Source organism: Hetaerina americana, unplaced genomic scaffold (assembly GCF_022747635.1).
Source record: "Hetaerina americana unplaced genomic scaffold, ioHetAmer1.1.p SCAF_3, whole genome shotgun sequence".
Classification (NCBI taxonomy): Eukaryota; Metazoa; Arthropoda; class Insecta; order Odonata; family Calopterygidae; genus Hetaerina; species Hetaerina americana.
This window is the reverse complement of record NW_027286874.1, coordinates 95,177,295-95,202,638: the sequence shown is the minus strand read 5'-3', so window position 1 is coordinate 95,202,638 and position 25,344 is coordinate 95,177,295. Positions and strand designations below refer to the sequence as shown.

Below are 25,344 nucleotides of genomic sequence, written 5' to 3'. Positions count from 1 at the left end.
GATAAGGTTTGGATAAAAATCTAATATAAACCATTTCTACCGAAAGGTACACAGAAGAGTCGATCACCTCTTCTAGAATTAGTCATTTCTCTATGGTTCCGTCCATACCCACTCTGGGTGGCGAAACCACTACGGTTGATCGCAACCATAGACTTCTGACGGATTACATGTCCATCAAATGGGAGCCTGCTGACTCTTTCCACCAAGAGTATATGTATATATGTTACCGGGGATGGATAACTCTGTAAGCTTTCCTCGTATTTTCTTGTCCTCTCTGTGTAGGCATAGGTCGTAATATACCTGTACGTAAGTATGTTGAATGATTGGTGTTCGGTCGCCCCCTTTCCACGCGGTTTTTGGTGGATCGCGGGTGCCAGGTGCATGAGGAGATATAGAGAATAAATGTAGAATGGCTGGTGACCTACCACCCCCTGCCACACGTCCTTACGACGGCTCGCGGGGTATGACTAGATGCATCTATTTCAACCGGTCATCAGCTTCTCAGTTATGTTAACGATGTGAATTTACAGCGAAGACATTCTATTAATTTTCAAATATTGATCTCACACACCCACAAAAATAACAAATCTGGCAAATAATTGTAGGTTTTGCAAAATAAATTAAATATGAACTCAGATCAGTTCAATGTCGCGCAAGAGTCTGATTTTTTGGAGATCAATATTCACTTCGTATCCACCAACTAGTATGTAGTAGGGCCAAATGACTAAGCCGCTGCAGTGTAATTTAAGTCCTTGAAAACATTTCTGCTAATTTTCACCAGTATCCGTTTTCCTAGGACATACAAATTAACGTGTCCCCCGTTTTTTTTCATTAGTTCACATGACTTATAATTTTAAATTCGTGTACTAATCGAAATCGCGGCCAACTTCCACACCCTACATAGTGTGCTGCTCCCTACGGTAAATTTAAAGAACTAACTCCGTTGGCTAGTCTACTAAGAGCGGTAGAATTTTTCGAAGTTATGAAAAAGCCGAATGAATTACTCAAAATTTTAATACTATACGCAAATAGTTTTTCATAAAGTGACAAAACAATTAAAACTTTGATTGAATGATGTACATTTGATGGACGAGGTAGTTATGAGCCACTATTTATTCAACCAGATGTGAAACTATTTCAAGGACAAAAATGACCCAAGTTGTTCATGAGTGGGGCCCTTTTACTGTTAAGACGATGTAGATTAAATTTCAATATTTCCCATTAAATAGTAATAACAGCTATGCATAAGCACTACTTACATAATTCCTCGCATACAAATAGAGATAGAATAAAATGAGCACAAATTAAAAATTATACTTTTTAACATTTAACCTCAATTTTAGAGAATGCAGCAGCAAACCTGGAGAACACAAAATACTTCAGTTATCAAAAATGTTAAAATTGACAAAAATCTCAAATCCAGTAAAAATCCCCTTTGTCTTTTCACGGAACGCCACCGAAGTGGTGTGAACGGCAAAAGTGAATACTCCACAGTAGGAAATTACGGTCATGTGGAATTGTTTCACTGAAAGTGGGCTGAGTGAATACGACCCTTTACTTTCCCTCCCTCTCCTACTTACATCGCGTGCAACTCTGTCCACAATGGGGAGAAACAAACGACAAATACAAAAAGAAGGGAAAGGAGCGACCTCAACGCGATGGAAAAAACATTGGCATGAGAAAATCAATAAAGTGGAAGAAGGATAAGGAGAGCGGAGGTATGGAGGCAGAGCAAATGGAAGAAAAGGGGGATGATGGGCGAGTGGGCGGGGGACGAGACCGCCGGGGCCGGAAGGAGCGTGGAAGAAAGGCGACTTGATTAATGACGCGTAGGTCGTAACTACCGTTTCTTGGGCTGAGGGATGGCTCCTTCACTTGGGGTCCTTGATTCGTCCCCGGGGTGGCTCTATCTCCCATCTGCATCTCCATCCTCCGCCTCCCCTTCCGCTCCCCTTCGATTCCGGGCCGCCCCAGATCTCCTCCTCGCTCCTCCCGTCCTGCCCTACGCCCTTCCCGCGGTGGGCTGGGATGGGGAGGGGCGGCGAGCGTGGTGTGAGTGTGCGCGTGGGTGTGTGTGCGCGCGCGCTGGCGAGGGGGTTGTGGGTTAGTTCGCGCTGGTGGGGTTGAGGAGTCGCCCCCTCGAGAAAGGGTGAAGGAGGAGCGGGGTCAGAGTTGAAGTGGGTGCGGCGGAGTACTCCCGTCGGCCCCTATGTGGGGCGCAGCGGGGATGGGGGAGGGAGGGAACGGCGACAAATGCGGTGGAATGTAAAGAGAAGGCGGGCGAGGAGGGCAAAAGGGGTTGTGGGTGGACAAGGGTGAGGTTGGCGAGGGACACGAGCGGGAGAGTGGGCCCGGCGCGGCGGGAGAGTGGTCCCTGCAAGAGATAGAGAGAGGTGAAAAAAAATGTGAAGAGATTTGATGTCAACTTATATGCCGACTGCATGCGCCATTAAATAGCCATGATGATGCACTGTGGTTATGCCCACTCGTGGGGGCGTGAGGGGTTTTGGTGTGCTCGCCTCCTTCCTCCCCCACCCACTTAAACACTCTCCTCCGTCCCCGTTTGCCCGTTTCCATGGGGACGTCATGTTTCTGGGCACGTACTACACGAGCCCCTCTACTACTCTCTCCTCTTGCTTCTTCTCCTTGGTCTCAAACTGCTGCTAGTGCTTTTCATGGCCTCTCTCTCTCGAAGGGCATTTTTATCTCCGATTGTGGTTCCTCATCTCATCTCCTCCTCCACGCTCCCATTCGAACAAACTCCATGGAATACTTTCAATTCCCCCTAGACAAATACGACTTCTCGAATATTGGGCTGATTCTCCACATGGTTGCCCTAGTGCAGAAAATACTCGGGACTAAATCTTGTTCCTCCGAAACGAATGCGGCATTCGCGGGAGAATGAAAGCAGGGATGAATGAACTCCGCCATTTTTCAGGCTTACGATCGGAATTCCAGTCAATTGCGAGTGATTGGAGAATTTATCTTTCCGACGTTTGAGGCCCAGAAACACGCCATTCGCACCATTTCTTTCTAAAACTCATAATTTGCAATAACTATGATGAACAAGGCCACTGTGAGGGAAACCTGCTAAAAGCAATGAGCTTTAAACCACGAAAGAAGGATAATTTTAAGATTAATATATATTTATTAAAAGATACTTTGTGTGCTCTTTGATAAACAGTAACCACATACCGCCTTAATCCTTGTAATATGCCTTAAAGGAACTAACCAAACGTGTCCATTTCCGTACAGGGCTCCATCAATGGATCATATATCATACACCAATCATGTACCATGCATGTTTCAAAAGCAAAATCATCTCATTAAGGCTAAGAGCCAATTCTACAATCCGCAGCATAAATATACAAGTATTACACGAAATGTCTCATTCACGAAAAAACCTTTTTTCCTGCAATTAGTTTAAAACACTGGAGCCCAATATCGGTTCCACTCGAAATTTCCCTGGGCGGAAGGAGATCTCTTTTATTATCCTTTCCATTAAAATGGCTATGTTGGAAAGTACGCGTATATATCCCAAGAAAAAGTCATGGTATAAGTGTGAAACGAGTTTCCATCATATGTTTTAGCTATCTGACTATCAGTCAAGTAATATTTATAAAATGCATTAGTGTGATTTTTTGGCATAATTATTTTCCTTTTTTATCAGTTACGCTAAAATATGCCGAAAAAGTACCAAATTGTAAGATGGTATGTAGTTAAATTAGGTTCATACTCAATTTAAATTGGAAGAGTTCAAGCTCATGTGCAAGCTTTCCTTCAGTAACTTAATTTTGGTAAAGCATAATTAACTCTTATTTGGGGCATTTGTGGGCCTTAATCGTTCTGATAATTCAATGTATTTACTTGAATCACCAGGCAGTCCCGTTCTTCAAATTATGCCGTGAGCGAAGCAAGTTCGAATTCACCAATGAAAACTTTTTTGAATGTCCACGTAACGAACTCTTGACGAAAATCACGAGATAAGGTCAATGCTCGGATTCCCGAATTTATTATTACCATCCCATTTCCCTCCACGAAGAAGGATAAATACATTCTTAATATGACTACCAACTAAAAATTGGAATGGGTCGGAAAACGGACATCCCGGGTCTGGAAATACATGTATAAAAGGTAAATATACTTTTCCCTTGTCATTCCGTCCTGTCCTTTTTCTGCTTCCCTACCTGGTTTGCCGTTTCTTCCGGCACATTGAAATGTTATCGTTGTCATTTTATCTCCAAATACTCATCTTCTATATTTTCTCTTCTTTATGTTTCCATTCTCTCTATCTTTTCGTTTTCGTTCTCTGTTAATTTAAAGTATATCTCCGTTACCAAGTATCAGCTCATTTATGCTTGATGAGAACCTCAATGTAGAGTAGAAAGAGGAGATATTCTTTCGTTATAAAACGTCCAATACACATACTCTCACACACGCACATACATTTCTAGGTATGTATGTGTATATATATATATATATATATATATATATATATATATATATATATATATATATATATATATATATACATACTATCTAAACAATATATATACATATGCCTATATATGTCATTTTTAATTGTTCTAATACTTAATAACTATGATGAGGCATTTGTTGATACTTAGAAGACCTATCTCAAACAACTCTCCCACAGGACAAAGAAATATTGGCGCATTAGTTACTTTTTAAATTGAAATGAAGGCAATAACGCTTCGCTTCCTAACTTTTCTCAGGCACCATTACGCCATATTTACGGCTTCTACGATATCGTACTTTTATCTAGTTAAAAAAAACCCGAGGGATCTAACCTGCCAAATTTCCACGGTGATTGTATTGTTCAACCTATGTTCCTCTCACTCCTCTTCCTCTTTCTGCTCCACTTCGCTCCTCCCCCTCCCTCCGGCGCCCCCATATACGAATCGCTTCATGGGAGACAAATTCTGCCAAAACGAGGACGGTTTGTTCTCGCCTCTTTTTGCTGCGCCGTTTTTCTCTCTCTGTCTGCCCTCATAAGGATTTTTTTCGAGGGAACTGAGTACGCAATGAGGGTCTGCGACCCAGATTATAGTTTGAATGGGAAATATTAAAACCGACTTCAGCTTAACGATTAAGCACTTACTGAGTGACATGGATTTAGAAAACACAACTACGGCCTCGTACTTCCGCCTGAAAGTACGAAATAAACGTCTAAGAGAGCTACGTTATTGATGGAAGCTTTTTGTTTATTAATAATATTTTCGATTGATTTTTTCCCTTACAACGTACCCTAACCACTCGCTTTGCTCGAGATGAAAAGAGGGAGAGGTATATTATGCCAAGCAGAAATGCTTACCCATATTGACGACATTAAAAAAATCATTAAACGTAAGTTGTATACCTTTCGTTATTTCTAGTTATTTAACGGGTATTCTAATAATTCCAGTAATTAATGCTATACGACAAATATATTAAAAGGAGTTTTCGTGTCTAACCTGGTATAATGAATATATACGGTGTAGAAATATTTAAAACTGGCGTGTCGGAGATGGGAGTGATTTTACAAGATGAGTACCTTCTAATGCATATGGTTTAATTATCTTAAATTACATATTCATGGGCAAAGTGACATAAAAACATAATATCTAATCATTACCCACATGTGAGCACAAAGTGTGCCATGAATTGATTATTGTAAATCATTCGAAAGATTTTCAATGCGGGAAGCCACGTCCAACTTAAGGCGAACTAAAATGTACCGTAAATCAGCACTTTCCATGAACTTAAGTAATTGAAAAGAAATTAATTTCAGCGAATCGGTTCTACAAAGAGCAAAATCGTCTTAAAATTTAATCAACTGTGAATGGTACCGTGTGAAAATATTTATTTTTGCAACTAGTGAAATTTAGAAATTACTTAACAACAACAAAAATATAAATGAATGATATCAAATACTCATATCTTCATTCGCATATAAATTCTTAAGGATTTTAAAATTATAATTTCAGTTAAATCTTAGCTTAAAATTTTTCTAGTGGTGTATGTACTACGTATACGTCGACCCTTCTGAGTGATTACGGTGCAGTATTATAGAATATGCTAGCTTATATATATGGCAATAATTTCTCAAAGGGTAGAATCAAAGAAAAACCTCCAGAGTATCTGGGCTAAGTCCGTTGGCACAGCTTATTATTTACCGTAAGTGGCTATTTTCACATTCACTTCCACGAATCTAGCGTTAATTTGGCCTTAAGTTCTCGCCCTCGCCTGCGTCACCGAAATATTTCCTCCTCTCTTCACGCACGCCAACTGAACGCTGTATTTTTCGCTAGTGTAATTTTTTTTACTGACCCTTTTGAGATCTAAGCCACTCGCATATTGTGCTGCAAATAAGAACCCATTCCTGGCGGAATGTTCTGCGCTCAAGAATCTACTTATTTCCACAAATGAACTCGACATCTGAGAGATTTACGTGAAGGGCACGGTTTTTGAGGAATACGTGTATGCAAGTGCACAAAAAAAGCAAGAAACTCATTTAGAGCACGCATAGTTTAAACGCATTATTCCTGAAAGTAAATTCTACCCAAGGTAAGTAAAATATGCTTCTCACAAAGTACATAACATAATATTATAATTCTCAGACAATTTAAAAGCTTACTAAATTATTACTTCATGGCACTTCTTTCAGAAATTCCCAAAAAGGGCATTATTGTAAAATAAAAATGATAGAAATCAAAATGGATTGAATTTAAAGATCGATTACAAAAGGAATTTTCAAAGCATGTCACAATATGAAACTAGCGAAATAAAACATTTTCAGGTTACTCAGATTATTCCAGAATATTTGCGGACAAAAGGGCCAACGCTAGGACGATATTTATTTGCATGGTAAATTGAAAACAAAAATAACTTAAAAATAGCAAAAATCATAAATATATTATTAAAACGTAAAAAAATGTAATTTGACACTGTTGACATATAAGCAAAATACATCATAACACAACTATCTCGAATATCGATACTATTCCGTATTCATGTTCGAGAAGGGACACAATGTCTCCGGTAATAAGTTAACATTTATGACCATTGAATACCCAGTGACATCCAATATCAGTTTAATGTTAATCTCAGGTGTCTTGTGTCATCGATGCGAGAATTCATAATTAATATTGATGGGTTGCCTGACACCGTATTGCATTGGATTTGTTTTTCAAAATACCCTTATCAAATTCTCAAAATGAAGGATTATGATCTCTTCTATGACCCATACAATATCAATTTGGCAAAAAATTCTCATAGAGCCTTAAAATTATAAACTCGGATCTTTTCCTTTTTCTTTTTTTTATAATATTTATCAGCCGCAATAATTTACAATGAGAGCGACAGTAGTATAATTAAATATTACAAGTAAGATCCTATAATTATATTGTTAAAAATATTTTTTTGAACATGAAAGGGGGGATTCATCTAACAGACAAAAAAAAACAAAGAAATTCGTAAATATTTCCCGTCCTGAGTAAATAAATAATAACTATAAATATTCAAGCGGAATGAGTATACATTACGTAGCAATTTAATTTTAAAAATGAAGTATTAATTTCCACATACTTCTTAATCAATTGATGCCAAACTTCAGGTAAATAACTATTGGAAAATAGTTATACATGTGTCAGTCAGAAGTCATCGAAATACCTTGCTATGGGAATAGTCTAATTGTAGCCAAATTATTACTCATAAGTTCACTAAAAAAATGGCTTTTTAAGTTATGCCAATAGAAATGCGTAGAATTGAGTAAATATAATTTAATATGCGTCCCTTCCTTACGGTTTCTCCCTTAGTAGTTTGGAAAAATATGCACTAAGATCCTGTGTATCAGCATTTACTGATGTTGAAAAAAGCCACGATTGAGTGAATCTAAAGTTGAATAAAGCAATGAAATAAAGAAGTGAAAGAGAGAAAGGAGGGATGGCTTCGGAAGTGCAGTTTGATGGGTGCGTCGCGACGGCGGGACCACGAGATTGATTTATCGCAATTCGTGCCCAGGAACTTATTTTTCTCTGCATTGGAAAGTCCCGAAGAAAGAATCCACCACCGAAGAAAATACATAGGATAAGGGCGGTATAATACAAACAAAAAGAGAAGAATAAGGCGTATCGACTTTCACATCTTCACCTTCACTACCGTCGTCAAGTGAGAACAACTACCCCTCTTAACGGTGTAGGTCTTTCTTTCTTCAACAGGCAATATTTATGCAGGAATTTCTATATTTCCCTCGTTAAGCTCCTTTTTCTGTAGCTAAAAACAATCATGATAAAAGAGAGGATCAGTATTTTATTATATCACGAAACTTAGATTTCGCATACAATAGACGCTAATTTCATAGTAAAAGTATTTTATCAAAACGTACAACAGGAAAGATTCATCTATTCTGCGGCAAATAATATTAGGAAATCGTTAGGGTTGAATGTAATTTCCAGCCAAGCGTGCCCAAGATACATTTGTAAGGATTTCGTTATCGAGTTCCTTTTCAATCAAAAATCGTAGTACCATTACTTAATGATATGATGGATAGTCTTGACTCGATTTCGGAATAATTGATATGTTTATACTGAAAATATGAAAAGATTACTTTCCATAGAACAACTGTCAAATTACTTTAACTGACAGGTGAATGTTTTCAGATCGTATCCCTTTCAGCATTGCTATTCGTCAACATCAAATGGCACACATATCTACACACTCAATCACATATCTACGAGGTACATTGTCGTATAATGTGCGACAATCTCGTATATTGTGCGTGACGCGTGGAATTGAAACTAAGAAACAACATTACAAGGATTAATCATCGTCATCACACATCTCATCACATAATAGCAGACTCGATAATCTTCGGGTAGAGGAGTTTTTTTTCCTCAGGGCAACGTATTTGTGAAAGTCATTTATTCATCCTATTTTTAGTGCAGCCATAGGCAATGGATTTAGTTATAGAGCAATAGAAAACAAGTATTACATAATTTAAGATACACTGTTTTTCCGACACTTTGTTACAGAGATCCTCCTACCTTTCCACTTGAACTTTCAGGTAAAAACCTATATAGCACAGCCTTAACGGGGAAATATCTATAATCATTTATTTCGCAAATCTTGATAATCTTTCTATTCCAAACTGAGGGGATAAGTAAAAAATGAATTATTTCTTGAGGTAATTATTTTAGACTTTTAGAATCTCTTCTTCTAGCTCATGAAAGGGAGGGGAAAGAACAGGGGTGAACTTTTTCTCTTTCCTTGGGGATTAAACGCGGTGCGGTTAATCCCTGATCTCGTATTCAAACCCCATGCGACGCAACATAATTGAACTAAAACTGGAAACTGAATCACATCATTTTTGGAAACTATATCACTCTTTGACAACCCTTAAAAACAAAAATAATAATATTCTTTACCACCACCTAGATATAATGCTTGTACAATAAAGGGTAGCTTATTTAGGATACGGTGGACACTGTCTACGACGGAATCTGTCTCAGAAGATATCTCCCAAAGCCGAAAGTATAGAAATCGTCAAACTTTTGGAAAATATGGAAGATTATTCTTTCTCGAATTAGCGCGGTTACAAAATTTCAGGCGAATATTTTCAGTTATCTAGCCTCTTCCGGGTTAGAAGTAAACGTTAATATCAACTGTGTTCGAAAACGCTTTTAAAATACTCCTTTTTCCGGACTTACACTTTTAATGGCAAATTATTTAATTAAAAAATTAACTAAGAGGTTAAATCCTTCGTATTTTTAATTTTCGTAAGAACGTCCGTTGCATTTCTTCAGCCTGTCCAAGATGGGAAACCTGCACGTCTCGGAAAAATCACGTGGCCCACAGCGATTCCACCTTTGACATGTCATCCCGCGTCAACCGCCTTTGCGGCGGCTTGCGAGACATTGTTTGGAGGCAGACGCACTCTATTTACAACCACAACCACGTAGCATGGATACAAAAATTATCTCTCCAACATTGCGTTTCAGTTGACGGATGAATACAGCATTGCCGTGTTAAGGAACGGGACGGGGTGGGCCTCACGCCGACGTCACGGGTGTGCAGGCTCGGGAGGCTGGAATGATGACACGGCATTTGGAAGGCTTCCTGCGGAGGAGCGGGCGAAGAGGAGGAAGGGAGAAGGAGGCGTGAAGCGGGGATTTGGAGAAACAATGGGCCAAGACATGGGAGGAAGAGGTAATGGACGGGGAAGGAGGGAAGGGACGGAGGGCGGCAAAGAGGAATGGAAAGAGATAAAGGAGAGAGGAGAGGGGCGGGAGAAGTCGCGACAGAAGAAGACCGTGGGAGAATGAATCTGGAGTGAGCAAGAGAAAAATGTGAAGGGGGGAGAAAAGAGGGATGGGGCGGAGGGTTTAGAGTCAACGTCAGAGTGTGCCCCGAGCGGTCGCCTCCCGTACCCTGCATCCGTCATCTCGTGCTGTTTAGCAGCGGTCTGGCACTCGTGATTAGTCATGCCCCACCTCTTGGATACTGCGTATTTTTACCTCGGGGAATATGAAGAGCACTGCGACCTGTCCTGGCTCCCAATCTCCAGGACATGCTGAGGAGATCTTGAGTTGTGAGCAAGCGTAGCGGAAATAGGTATCCTGGAGATGACGGATGTCAAAGCGAACGCGCTGTCCGCGGACACTACCGAAATGGACGAGTTCAAAATATGCTTTTAGATTGACTCGGGATTATTGTAACGATTACTTCCCCGCTGTCATTTTGTTTAGCTTGCGATGGATCCAAAATAAAAGTCTAGTTGGTGGATTTTCGATGCATTGAATTCATAGGGAGGCCATTACAATAATATATTTTTCGCATAAATTAACGATATTTAATAGAATGTTTGCCGTGACTTGAGAGCATTGCTTGGAATCGGAAGAGTCATGGCTTTTGCAGAATGTTGTCAATAGTAGCTTCTCTGATTTCTTCAACACAATCATTTCTTATTTATTTCTCAGGATCGTCCATACAGGCCAGCGATGGCTCTTCCTTTTATATTATCAAAATAAGCACAACGATGTAAAATAATTTATAATTCCAACAGTCAAATAAAACGAAACAAATCTCGAGCAGATTAATGTATTTTTTACGAATCTGATGCCATTAAAAACCATCTCCTCCAACGCCTTCGTCAACATAACTTGTCATAATTAAAAAGAAGTAGAAATTATAAATGTAATTCATTGGATAAAAAGTACATGAGCGTGCCATAATAAATTTTGCAATATGTGCACAAGTACATTTTTTAAATCGGTTCACATACATAAGAGACATGATTTAAAACAAGTACAAGATTAAAATGTATCTAATGCCGTGAGTAAAACCTGGGGAATACGGTCATGAAAACAATAACATAAATGACGAAAGAAAATATCCACTACGTGTAAGGACGATAAAAACCAGCGAAAGTCAGATTGGTCGTCCAAAATATAAGTAAATACGTGACAAGTATATGTATGTAACTACTATTTAATAAATAAATCTATCAAGTAGCACCAACAGCATGAAAAATAAGAAGCAATGAAGCACAAGCTTAAAAGAATAAGAAACAGCCAAAAATGAAACATATTGTGCAGAAAAAAACTAATGGAATTGCATTATTGCCTGAATTGGTGTTTATGGGAGCAGTAAGGAAGAAAACGAGGAAAGTGTGGGTGGGCCGATCACTAGCAATGGATCGACAGAGTAAATAGGGGCAGGTAGGCGGGGAGCCCTTTGATCTCGTCCCCGACCTTCGCTGTCCGTCCGAACGTGCTGCCCACGTCCGCGTCCCTTCTCCACCCTCCACATACCCTCCTTTCCTCTCTCCCACCTCGCCTCACACAATAACTCTCTTCATAAAACTACATCATATTTTTTTCTCAATCAATTAGTTGTAAAAAGGCGATAACATCATCGAAGCTTGCATCGATATTTAATAATGTGGCTTTTCTAAAAAAATTGTACACTATATCCGTTAAGTTCATGGAACGGACAACTTTTTTTTACCTTTAGACAGAATTTTATGTATTTTGCACAACGTAAAAAGTTAAACATAAATGAATCAGTGGCGAAATGTTATTAAAAATAAGGGGCTTACTCAGCGAAGAATTACGTCTTGTAAGGTCCGCATCTTCTCCCTTAAATTTTTCGCAATTCGTTTTTCAATTTTATGATCAGTGCGAAGAGTGAGTCAAGTGTTTCAATGACTTCCATTCAAGTCGGCTGATTTCTGCGTACTTACTATCCTAAATCCAAAATTGTGTTTTAAACGGTTCACCTTCATACGATGGAAGTTTGTATCAATAAGCTGATATATTAAGGAACAAGATTTGATAAATATTCATATAATCGATGTTAAAGTACATCTATAAATCAAACATCGACATTTCACAGCCATCCCCGTAGGCGGAATAGTTTCCGTTCATGTAGTCGTGGCGCACGACCACCTCCCAAGTCTCTCACCTTGGTTCTAATATTCGGTCGAGTAGACGCTTGCATGTAATTCGTCGGACACGAAGATTGAAAGTGGCCAGTATCTAGGATATTAATTAGCTCTTCACAGTTATTCATCTTCCGGCCGATTCCGTGGGACTGTTACCCTTTACCCCCATCCTTTCCCCCTCCAGCTCCACCCGCGTCACCCTTCGCCTGCCACCCCTCCCCCGCCGTCCACCCACGCCCAGCACCTCACCGCCCCTTTGACTCAGGACCTGCAGCGGTCCTCCAGAGGTGAAGTGCGGGGGTGGCGTAGGAAAGGGCTAGCCATCGAGAGGAAGAAGTTCGAAGAACCCCCAGGGGGAAGGGGGGGAGGGGGGGGGAAGTAGGAGAGCGGGGGTGCGTGGACCCTTGAGGCTGCGACTGAAGTGGGGGTTGGGGTCCGACCTTGGCCTTACAATACATCTCTTCGTGTGGCGGTGGAGAGGGAGAGGGAGGGAGATGGGGGAAAGAGCGGTGGTCCAGGGGAAGATGAGATGGGGGGTGTTCGCTGGAGAGGAGAAAGGGAGGGGGGGTTGAGTGTCGTGTTCGGTATGGGGGGGACTATTTTGGAGGGTCCGCGGGGGGGGATGGGGCGGTACGATGGTGGGAGGTGGGTGGGTGGGAAAGTGGATCACGGGCGGGAATCGGCGGGGGCGTGGGCGGACGGACAGGAGCGAAGCGGGACGAGGGGTTTTTGAGGGAGGCGGAGGAGGGGGCGGAGAGGGAGGTTATCCCGGCTGGGGCGGTCCCGTTATGCCGGTGGGCGGAGACGGGGCACATATTTATGCTATCCAAGGTGATTGTGGCCCTCTCCGCTCTTCGTGGGTGAGGCGCTTGTTTCTCTTCTTCTTCATCTTCCTCTCTCCGCTTAGAGAGAGAGGCCCGGGCACTTTGGCCGGGACGGGGGAAGTAGCCTGGCCAGACGGAAAGAGAAAAGGACAAGTAGACGGAAGGGAGGTGTGGAGAGGGACGGGAGGAAGAAGAGGGGGAGACAAGGGGGACAGAGGGCGTGGAGGAAGCCTCCCCCTTCTCCTTTCTCCTCCTCCCTCCGTGCCTCCCTTCCGACCCTCGTGCACGGAAATGAGCATTCACTCCCCTTGCTCCGACCCCGCCACCCCGTGATCCCATAAATATATTTATATATCGCATGTGGCGCGCCGTCGGAACGAAAAACGCTTAGTTTTGTGCACGACCGGATCGCCGTCCGAAAAATCGTTAATTTAAAGCTAGAGGGTCTTGATGATGGCGGTGTGGTCCTTTTTGCGGCGAGCACGCATTAAGCGGCGTGACTGGGGAATTTAATTAAAATGGCCATTTAACAAACATATATTATGCGATGGTTGCTCGGTATCCTCCGCCGCGTTTTGAGTGCACATCGAGTTCAGTAAAGCGTGCCCACGGTTTGAGGAGTGTTAAGTTCTATGTTCTATTAATAGAAAAATTTTTTGTATTAGGTTCTTAATTAAATAATAGTGAATTTTACACAATTCGGTTTATATTACTGTGGTTAGTTTACATACAAAAGTAATGCAATAGCTTTTTGAAATATTGTTGAAATATATACGAGTATCTATTTCATATTTTTTTCATGTTAACTGACTGGATAAGACACGCTTTAAAATTTATCTCCTTAAGCATATTTTTGACGAAAAATATCTCTAAATAGTTTATCGTTAAACCCCGATATGTTTTCCATCTTTTTAAACAAATATGTAGAATCCAACTTGTGTATTCTGCCGAGAATGTATGAGAAGCACGGTACCTATGCTCCGGACAAACGAAGAGACCACTAATACAGAAAGCATCACAAGTCTTACACGTATCGCAGTTGTAAACAGAGAAGGAATTAACGTGTTCAAGTTTTCAATTGCTTAAAACTGGCATTGAATTTTGTTTGTGAGTTGTATAAGCCATGCAATATCGGAGTGTCTTATTCTCCATTTCAAAGGAAATGTGGACACCAGAAAATTCCTAAAGGTTACCTAATATTTAAAAAAAACCAGACTTGCGCATGTATGTGTATCGCATGGCGGTATTGCTCGACAACGGTGCCAAAACTCATGCTTCATCTTCAACTGGAATAGAACACGCATCTTTGGAGAGAAACATCAGCCCATGACACCTTGAAAATCGCTATTCAGTTTCCTGAGCACACGACAAGGGTGAATTTCCTTATGTTTATGAGACTGGAGTAAATTAGTCAAGGTTCCAAGAGACTTGAGCTTACATGACGTTACATGGACTTCCATTAAATTAATACGGTAAAGAGAGAAAATAATCCTACGCCAAGTATTCGTAGTTTTCAGAAACACACCCATTTAACGGTGACTATTTAACATATATTGCAAAAACGTCATGCGATTTTCTATTAACTTTCGATACAATCTTAACCATGTCGAAAAGATTGTTTCAACGGACAGGATAAGCATTGCCTCGATATTTTATTGATTGATTTAAAACTTTGCTTCTGTTTTCCCAAAAAAATGAAATCTTAAAAATTTCAACTTCGCAGCATTATGGGCAACTTCAACAATAGTGCAATTTGGTAGAATTTTGTTGATATTGACGCTCGGTAATGATACAGAGAGAAGTATTAGTTATTCCAAAGTACATAAAATATTCTTCAATAACATGCACTTATTACAACATACAGCCATTACAATGGTTCTATTACAATACATGTATGTTTATGAGTCCGGTGCAACATGGTCATGACACGTGATTTGCACAATTAAAAAGGTTGTTTCTAGTAGTAGGATGACTTTTCATCGTTTCGACATTTAAAGTTCCTATTCCCGACCATAGTATGCCATTTCACTCGTTGAGGTTTATTTTCCTTCTTAAAATATCACCATCCAGCCTCACGGTCACGATTTTTTTATCGTGGTTTTCGATTAACTTTGAAGCGCGCCTTATGCATAAAGTCGCCGCCTAATATCATTTCTCAATGCGGTTTTACCATTATCCTTCCACTCCCGGTCCAATCCACTCTAAAAAGCCATCAATTTTTAAAGCGCATCTGCACTCCTTTTACACTCAATTCCCCACTTTACATTCCGCCCTTTTTCTCACCTCCCAAACAACCTCCTCCTCCACCCTCGCAATCTCGTGTCCTCCTCCCCACAAGCCTCCCGGCAACCCTATCACCACTACAATTTCCTCCTGCCTCCTCCTATCTCCCTCCCTATCCGCACCGGCCATCCATTCGCTCCAACCCTGGTCAGCCAGCTCCACTACTTATTTTCGACCTTCGTTTGGAACGCAAGCGAGCCTCTCGACGTTTCTTCGCCCCTGCTATGCCGCGAACCTCAACACACCCTTTCGATGTTGTCCCCCTCAGCCCGCCGACGCCTACCGCTCCGCCCCTCTTACCGGCCCAATCCAGCTGCTCCCGCTGTCTTCGGACCGAAATGTCGTGAACGTTATGTGCCGTGGTCGTCGAGAAAATGCTTGCGCTGCCGTGGACAGAGTTCTTATTTGAACTAGAGCATCGTCCGCTTGGAGTCGAGGGCGAATAAACTCGAAAGAGGCCACGTGCACCGCCAGTGCTCTACGGGGAAACATTGATGTATTCATGCATTTTCGAATAAATCGTGAGTTAGATGAACGCTGACAATATGTGAGTGTACTCAAAATAAGAGAAGCTATTTTTTTTGCACTGGCTAAAAAAAATTCTATTCGGCCAAACCAAAATTTTGGCTCCATTTAAATCTACTCAAAGCACAGGCATATCGTGGTTAGCTCGCTACGGAAAGCACCAGGGGAATCTTGTGTACCTTGGGATTGTACATTACAATCCAAAACTGCCATCCTGTGAACATACCGAACAAGCATGTTTTTTTGAGTGCATCGTGATTAAGAAAAACATTTTTTTTACATTTTTTTTATTGCTCCAGAATCATGAATTATCGGGGGATAAAATTTGAATTAATTATCAGGGGGTAAAACTGTATTCTTAAGTTCCCATAGGCATACAAACTGATCACCTCATTCCACGGGAATTTCATTTTTGGTGACCCCTTTCCTTTCTGAGGCCGAAGATCACTAAATGTCGTTTTTTCCTATCAGGAAAATGTAACTCTGGGAGAATGATTTTTAAACACAAACTTTGAGCGGAATGCAAAGAAAATTTACGGATTTTTAATTCCTGCATTTTAAAATAAATGAAGCGAGTCAATGATATGAATTAAGCTAGTTGTGCTCTATCAGATCTGTGAAATACGCGTAGGTTTCATTCATCATCAATTCGTTCCTCGGTTGGCTGAACGATGGTAATTTGCCTGCTGTCCTTGTCCAACTAGGAATCCACGGTTGCAATTTTTGCCGACCGATCGTTAAATCACAGAAAACTGCGACCGTTCCAAACGAGATAAATGGTTATGGAGGCCAAAGTTAATTCACGAAAGGTTTTCCGCAGCCCTGGAAGCGGTCCAAGAACGCATTTGATCACGTGGGAAATTCTAGAGGGAACGAGGGTTTTCAGTGAATTTTCTCGCAGCCCGCCGTTTTTCCACCCAGGCATCTGCACGCGTCCCTCCCCATCGCTCCTGCTTCTTGCACGTGATCTTCGGAAGTGGAGCACGGGCGTCCATCTTCTCCGACGACACAAGTCCCATCTGACAGGCGAGCGGGAGACGACAACGGGGGAGGGAAGGCGGTTGGGGTGAGCCACCCTCTTGACCCGTCCTGACGCAGGTGCGGTGACACCAAACTCACTCGCGCTCCTCAGATATTATATTTGCTCTCCATCGTCCCTCCCCCTATCATAGCGAGAGAGTCTTTTGGCCGCGCGATATTTTTCAATATCAGAAAAAAACTTCACGGCTCTATGGGGAAACATTATTTACCTCCATTTGGAGAGAAAAATCAGGCCATGACACTTTGAAAATCGCCATTCAGTTCCCTGAGCTTCTTAAGCACAAGACAAGGGTGAATTTCCATCTCTCATGACAAGGTGATATGCCGATTTAATTCACCTTATGGAAAAAGTTCCACTTTGAATGCCGTAACTATTCGGTTTTATTAGCCATGGGTTGACCACTGAGTGTTTTCGTTAATACTCGTAGTATACGCTTGAGAATTTCATTACATCTATTTTTCAATTAATTATCATTTCCAAACAGAATAAAAATTTCTCGTTTTCCTCTTTCTCAAAAATGCTTTCTATGTTATCGACAGAACGTACAAAATATCTTGCGTTCTATCATTAAAAGATCCACGACTCCTGGTAGAAAATTTTAGACAAGTTTGAATTTCATGAAGATTCACATCTTTTTCTAAAATTAACAGTGTTCACGCAAAAGCTAAGAAAAAAAGCATCCCAAAGAATACACGAGTGCGAGTTAGATTTATTTTCTTTCAAAAAGGTTACATTACGGCCTTCCGTAAGGCTTCCTAAGTTACCCCAAGCTCTGGAGGCGGGAGATGCATCAACCGAAAAACAAGAGAGATAGAGAACGCTTAGTCTTCCTCAACACATTTGGGCTATTCCTATTAATTCTGTTTGCTCAGGCGACGCAGAGCGGATTGTTTGCCCTCGCCTTACCCACCCGACCATGGGCCGCGGCCGAGAACCCGAAGCGGCTCCGCGGCGAGTGCTTGGGTTCCAATCAACCCTTCGCCTCTTTACTCGTTTTCCCCTTTTTGGACGGCACACGGAGAGCGCACGTTTAACTCGAGAAAGGAATGCAATCAACGTAAATACGAGCAAAGTCAGCCGGCTACAAACGATTCTTGCATGCCTCGGACTCGTCCCCCCCCCCTTCGTCCATGTTGGGATGTGGGTCGCAGGATAAGATTTCTTATCTATACATTCGAATGAGGATTCCACGACGTGACGCCAAGGAGTGCGCGTGTCGATGCCAAGAGACAATACGTACTCCAATCGCATTGAGTATGAATTCGAGCATGTTTCTTTTTTTTCATCCCTGGAGAAACTTCAGCGAGCGAATTAAACATTTGGAGAAAGTCTTATTCATTCGCGATTCTCCTTCCGTTCTCGCCTCTCGTGTCTGGCGGAGTCTTTTTAGGAAAGCGAGACTCGCGCTGGTGGTGGCATTGAAAGACTCAAAACTCTCTGCTTTGCATTTAAAGCAATGAGTGGTGCATTTTCATGGAAACCTCGATGCGACCTGCCGTCACATCCACCCCTCCCGCCACAAAGGCATTATTTTGGACTTCTATCCATTTGATGTGGATTCCAGGAAACAAAGTTGCACTTTGACCTAGACGGAATTAGCATAAAGCCGTGGCTGAGGTCCACGATATTTTGTTTTGTTCCAGAGCGATTTTCCCTCCCTTTCTACTCGCCCCCCTTTCGCGGCAAACGCTTTCTTTTTTTTTATGCATTCCAGGTTCCTTGCAGCACAATAGATATTCTAAGCGCCACATCCGCCGCTCTCCCGTACACATTTTTTTTTACTGAGCCTTCCAGCTGCTGCTCACGGGATCGGCGCGTCGTCACATTTCTTACTCTGCCGTGATTCTTTTAAGCAGAGCCGAAGGGACGGACACGTGCCCACGACTGCTAGTGGAATGAAGGGACGTGACGCCTACCTGCAGCGGGAGGGGAGGAAGGATTTCTTCGAAAATGAACGCCAATCGGGTATTTTAGAACGAAAAGAGTACATACAAAATCGAACGGCATCGTGAATAGTTTATAGCGATAAAATCAGTACACCTTTGGAACGACGGATCTTCCCGCGGAAATGTTTATGTTTACCAATAACCGTTTTAATCTGAGAAAGTTGAGAATCGAAAGTGTTATCACTTCGGTGTTAATGTGGTTGAAATAATGTTTCCATGTTTAATCGTTAATTTAGATAGTTCAAATTATTTTTTACATTTTAATGTATTTCAGTACAAGTAGTAAGGAATTGCCATTACAAATGAAATAATGAGATAGTAGATGCAAAAACATTATTTTCTGACTATTGAATCTAATCTTTATCCCGTTATGATTCACAAATGTTGCCTCATAGTTGATTATTCCACTCGGAAATAATTACTGATCAATGGATTTAATCTGAATGTAAGTTGGTTTTTGAGCTATTATTATTGAGTATTATTTAGCAGCAGTTGTACTTTTACCATCACAAGATGTATTTTAGAAAGTAGGATTAATCCTTTGGTTTTATTATTATTTACCAAATACTACACTTTTTAAGCTTTCTATTAAAACCATTCTAATAGTTTAAAGTTAATGATTTAGTCAATAGCAAAATCTAATTTTGTAAAAGTAATCCATTCTTTCCACATTTATTTCACAATTTAGCTTCTACGAATACCTATTGAATCGGAGTCGATAGTATTGAATTTTTACTAGGATTTTATATAACAGCATTTCTATTATGTTTATCTTCTACCAGCCACATCATACAGATAATAAAGGATAACTTAATTTATGTTAGTTAATAACTTAACTTAATTTAGAAAGTCTTGTTGCTTAAATCATCCTTGTAATTCTGCCTAATAGGAATTAACTTGGGTAAATTTTGCTTATATTAAAATATGCTATGCCTTAATCGGAAACTTATCGCAAATAATGATCAAGAAATCCATGTAAACGAGTATTTTGGCCTTACCCCAGTGAAAAGGACCCGTTTAATGTTGATCACCAATTTTAGTATTTGAGTTCGAGATGCATGGATACAAATTACAGCAAATTGGGAACAGGTCATTGATGGCTAGGGTTACATTTCGTTCTGCCCAGGTCTTGGGTAGAATGCACAGCATTTGTTCGGTTCATTACATTAAAAAGATGGTGACGGTGAGCTATGAAGGCGGAAGTTTATTCACGCGCGTCGAAAGCTTATTACCGTCCTATACCCATTGGAATATGTATTGCATACTTGCACGTAGTTTTTCATCGCCGTCGCCCCGAAAATATGAATTTAGAAAGCGGTGTTTCGCGACCTCCATGCCATGTGTATCCGAGGCGTTGGGAGGCTTGTCGGGAATGATTTGCGCGACCCAGGAATGGGGGTTTTAATTCCTGGTCGAATGATTTCCGAGGGAAATGAGAGGTGACAGGGGAGCACGCACGTCGGGGAGGGGAAGTCACGTTGGGGAAAGAGGACGGCGGAGCGGGGTCTGGGGGTGGAGGGGTACGTTGGGGGGGAGGGGTGGTGGGAAAGGGGATGGGAGGGGAGAAGGGTGAGCGAGAGGAGCGTGGAGTGAATAGCAGAGGAGAGCGTGGGTGGGGGGGGGCGCTGAGGGGAGGTCACGCAAACTCCGAAGGCGCGTGTCAACCGGCAGGGCCCGCGTGACCCGGATCCTCCAATTCACCCTCCGCCACCTCCTCCACGTCCCCACTCACTCCACTCTCCCCTGACACCCAGTTTCGTATTCCTTACTCATTTGCCATTACCATGACATTCGCCCAGCTGTTCCTCTCCTGCTGAGAAACCGACGAGGAGGATTTTTGTGAACCCCAGTTCCCCCCCCCCCCCCCCCGCGAAGAAGTCTCATTCAATATCCAATTGAGGAAAACGACTCCGGTCGCAAAATGAGTAACCAAGCACCACGATGACAAAGATAAAGATTCGGAAGAAATAAAGTCTGCAACAAAAATTACAAAAGCTCGTTTTTGGCCGCCAAAATTGGTAGAGGGAGCAGAAAAGCCTCACTCCTCCTCCCCCAAGTCCACACATTCCGATCTCTTACAAACGCTCTGTCAGCAAACAAACTCGTTTGATAAAAATACGCTCAAGTCCCAGTATCAATTATGGGCAAAAAAATGAGTGAGTTATAAGAGCCTCAACATATATTTCCATGAACCTCTTTGGTAATAAATGAATTTCCCAAATTGGTCAATTTAGCCCATGTATTCCTTATTACAGAGGAGGATTATTACGCCGGAATCTTTAATGAGTAGCACTAACTACTATCGATTCTGGAATGGATAGACGCTCGGACTCGGTAGAAATAGGTATGTGGCATTGCTTTCTCCCGCTGTAAATGTCCAACCCGTCCAATCAGATGGTGTATAGTATTCAATTCTCCCATTTTGTAATGAGCTTATCAAAAGTACCTGGAGAGTAGTGAATGCTTCCGCATTGAACTAGCACGCCAAGTTGACGAAGTAATTGGGAAGATGTTCCCTATTTTTGAAGAGTCGCCTGCAATGTATTTCAGTGTTTAATTTGGCTTGGGCTAATTGTATAGTAATAAGGACGCTTCAGGGAAGCGCTATCGCGGTAGACTCACGCGAAACTCGAGCATGCAAGACCTAAACCAAGCAACCAGAATCCCATTTGACTGCCTGATGGGCATATGTGATTTCCTTTATGTATCTGAACTATCAGAATGCAGGTTTTAAATGCTATCATATAGGATACATATAATATGAACCTGATTACCACACAATATTTAGTTATCAGCACCAATTATAAAACAACGATGGTGCGGTGGCTAACGTAAAGGCTTCTCACCGAGAGAGCCCGGATTCAAATCCTGGAGACAACAAGTATATTTCAGCGGTATCCCGATCCCTACATGAGGTGCTTTGTGGAGAACACTTTGAGGGAGTACGACGTCCGTCATATGGGACGTTAAACTGCGGACCCCTTGGCGCCTTTCTTGAAGAGTAGGCTAATTCCAACGCCGGGTTTCTCTCCATCCCTAATGGTGCAAATGACCTTAGCTGTCGGTCACCTCCAATAAAAACTACTTCTACTATAAAACAGGAGAGGGCGGGTAAATCATAAAATTATGTCCAGTCAAAAAAAAACCGCATTAATTCAGCATTTAATCCCTTCTTCCAGCTATTTGCAGCGAGCAAACCCATTCCCTCATTGTGAAATGATTACATTACCTCCCATGTTTATCAATATTCTACTTGGTTTCCAGAGCTACATTTATCGCATACCACTCATGTACATCAGATTTCTATGAGCAGAAGATATGAAATTCAAATGTGTCCATGCTTTTAAAAATCGGGTCCGACGAGTAAAATTTTTGGAAATTTTATTTTTGAGGATGTTTTCATTTGGCGGTCTTAATTCATATCATATTTAAGATATGTAGCTCCCCGTGAATATGTGAAAAGTCTAAAAGACAGATGGATGGTCATTGTGTCCACGTAATAGTATATAATTATGAGGAATTGATCAATAAAAATCAGCAAAACATAAAATTAAACCACAATCTGGGGTAATAATTGCCAGTTTACTGGGGTAATAATTACCAGGTATCATCGAGGAAATGATTCATTTGGTTAAAAGTTTAACTAGCGCACGGTTGAAACATTTTTCTAAACATTCTTCTTCTATAAAAACAAAAATCAAATAAAAGCATTCTTTCACTATTCAGGAAATTGTCTCACTTCAGGTATAACTACATTACAAAAACTTTGATACACACGTATACATTATTTATTTCAACGTGAACGGATACCTAAGCACCCATCGGATTGAATTCCGTTGAGCTAGGGAATTAAGCTGCACTTATTTTCGTAGTTTTTTTTTTAACAACCCATCGAGTTTCCTCAATTAAAATATAAACGTTTCTCCATTATACATAGGATGGTAATCGATGATCTTAGCACACGTTTCCAGTCTCTTACATGAGATAACGTGAAGCATTCATATTCCGCCGTGAACCTATGACTCTTTCCATCAAATAACGCTAGTTTTCGGGAGACGGACTCCTAACCAGCATCACAACACACCAGTGCACGTGAGCCAATGGCATGCAAGCCGAATTTCGCACAGCGAGAGCATCCAGCTGACCCATCATGCACCGCATGAGGTACATTCATATTAGAATGTCCCATGGGAACTCCCTTGGCCGCTTGCGTCCATCATGAAGCAACTAAAGCGCTGCACAAAGGGCTTGAGGACAGTTTGGGTCGAGGCGGAGCCCCACAACTCCACCAGCCAGTTCAGTGTCCCATTCCCTTACGAGACGCCTCCACCCTCTCCTTCGCACATATGCATACGATGGCTGACGGCTATGCGGGGCGGGGAACTCAATGGGGAAAGAGGCAACAGCCTCCAGAGGAATCAGCCCAGATGGGAGAGAGAGAGAGGGAGAAAGGGGGGAAGGGTGGCTGTGCAGGAGAAACGGGGGCACGAAACCTCCCGGCGGACCCGCCGCTACGGATCTCCGTATCACGACTTTTTCCTCCCCCAGCTCCCACCGAGTATCCCTACCACCGTTTTTTTAAATCGTAACCTCCTTTCTTTTTATCTCGCCGCGCTCAGCTGTTTTCAGTCTCCTCGAAATCGTCCGCGAAGAAAATGGAATTTTTCGATACGAGAGAAATCTCCTTTTTTTCCATCTCCGATAGATATTTCCCCATCGGTGCGGCTTTTCAAGTAGGAAATTTTATAGGTTGGGCATAAAAAACGCTTCGCCCTTTTCTTTCGAATGCCAAGAATACTTTGTGACATCCGGGGACCATCCCAAAACGTTAGCAGACGATCATGCTGATTGAACTCGCGTGCTTCAATCAGTGTCTTTCTATTCGAAGTTCTAAGGGGGAACGTTTTTCTTCTCCATTTGTGTGATATTCACCAAAAATTGAATATCCGCCTCGAAATATGGATTCCATTGATTTCTTCGGCTCGATTCCAAATGAAGACGACTCCCCTTGACACTTCGTCCAACACGAGTTATTTATCATTTTCGTTCGATAGGCTGGTTCCAGAAATATAAATTTAATGTATCACAAGATTAAAATAGTGAATCAACCTCATTATTTTCATCGAGTTGCATCAAACCTTTTTTCACTGATGTCTAGATTTTTGCAAATATCGTGAGGGGTTGATAACAAGAAATAGATTATTTCTATTCTCACAAAAAAAGAATAGTAGCTTCCATGGACAGCGCTGCAGACAAGTAGCATCATACTTGTACGTTTTATGTATCAAATATTTTTGAAGTTGATAACCAAATGAAGACAACTGGTTGATTACTATGGGTTTTTTAAACATCCTCCATATTTACCAACATTACGGTAGTCTCTGCGAAACCTTTCACTAGATTATACTCGTATACCAATATCCATAAATGTTTACTTGGTGTTTTTCCTAAGGTGTATGAAGCACGAAGCATAAGTATACCTGTACTCGAAAGCTTAGGTCGTCTGACAATCATTTGATGCTTAAGGAAAAATTATATCTATGTCTTCCAGATCGTCAAACAAGAAGCAACAACCGAAGGAAGTGATTTCGAGCTTTGTCAAGACTTCCCCCAATGATATATGCCAAACAATTATTGTTTGCCTGATTTAAATTTTAAGTAAGACAATGTAATACGCAGGGAAATGATATATAAAATGATCCTACAGATTTAAAGAGGGCCTGTTAATACTTTAAGTTAGCATTAATTGAGTTTAATAAATGCAACTTGGGGATAAGGTACTGAGGTACTTTGCTAGTATTAAGGTCAGCCCCGGTGGCGGCGGGGTAACGTCCTCACCTGCCAACCCAGAGATCGCGGGTTCGATTCCCGCCGAGGTGGATTTACCTTCATATAAGGCTTGGTTGTATGTAATTGTTTTCAATTTGATGTCTAGGACTTAGGTGGAAGAAGGGATTATAAGTCTCAATCTCGCCCAATTAAGTCGATAAATATAATATATTAATCAAGAAACTAGGCTTTATTAAAATAATGACGGGAGAGCATTGAGATTAAAATACGTTTTTGTGCAAGGATAACTCCCTCAAAGTGACTACATCAATTGGTACTGACCGAAGTAAAATTGGTTCATTAATTAAGCATTTCTATTGAGGGCAGCCGGCCAAACGTATAAAAAATTACAACGAATGAATAAAATGAGCATACGTTATTAAAAACTTGGCATGAATACCTTATTATTTACACGATCTCAGCATTTAATTTTAATTAAAAAACTATTTAAAA

At 41.3% G+C, this 25,344-nt stretch overlaps 1 long non-coding RNA gene across 1 annotated transcript in view; it reads right to left on the bottom strand.

The window, feature by feature from the left end:
• The window catches only part of LOC139690552 (uncharacterized), a 77,260-nt gene that overhangs the window by 13,880 nt on the left and 38,036 nt on the right, over positions 1 to 25,344 (bottom strand). The window contains exon 3 of the long non-coding RNA XR_011701478.1: positions 1,845 to 2,374. This is a non-coding gene — a long non-coding RNA (uncharacterized lncRNA). The remainder of the gene's footprint in view (positions 1 to 1,844; positions 2,375 to 25,344) is intronic.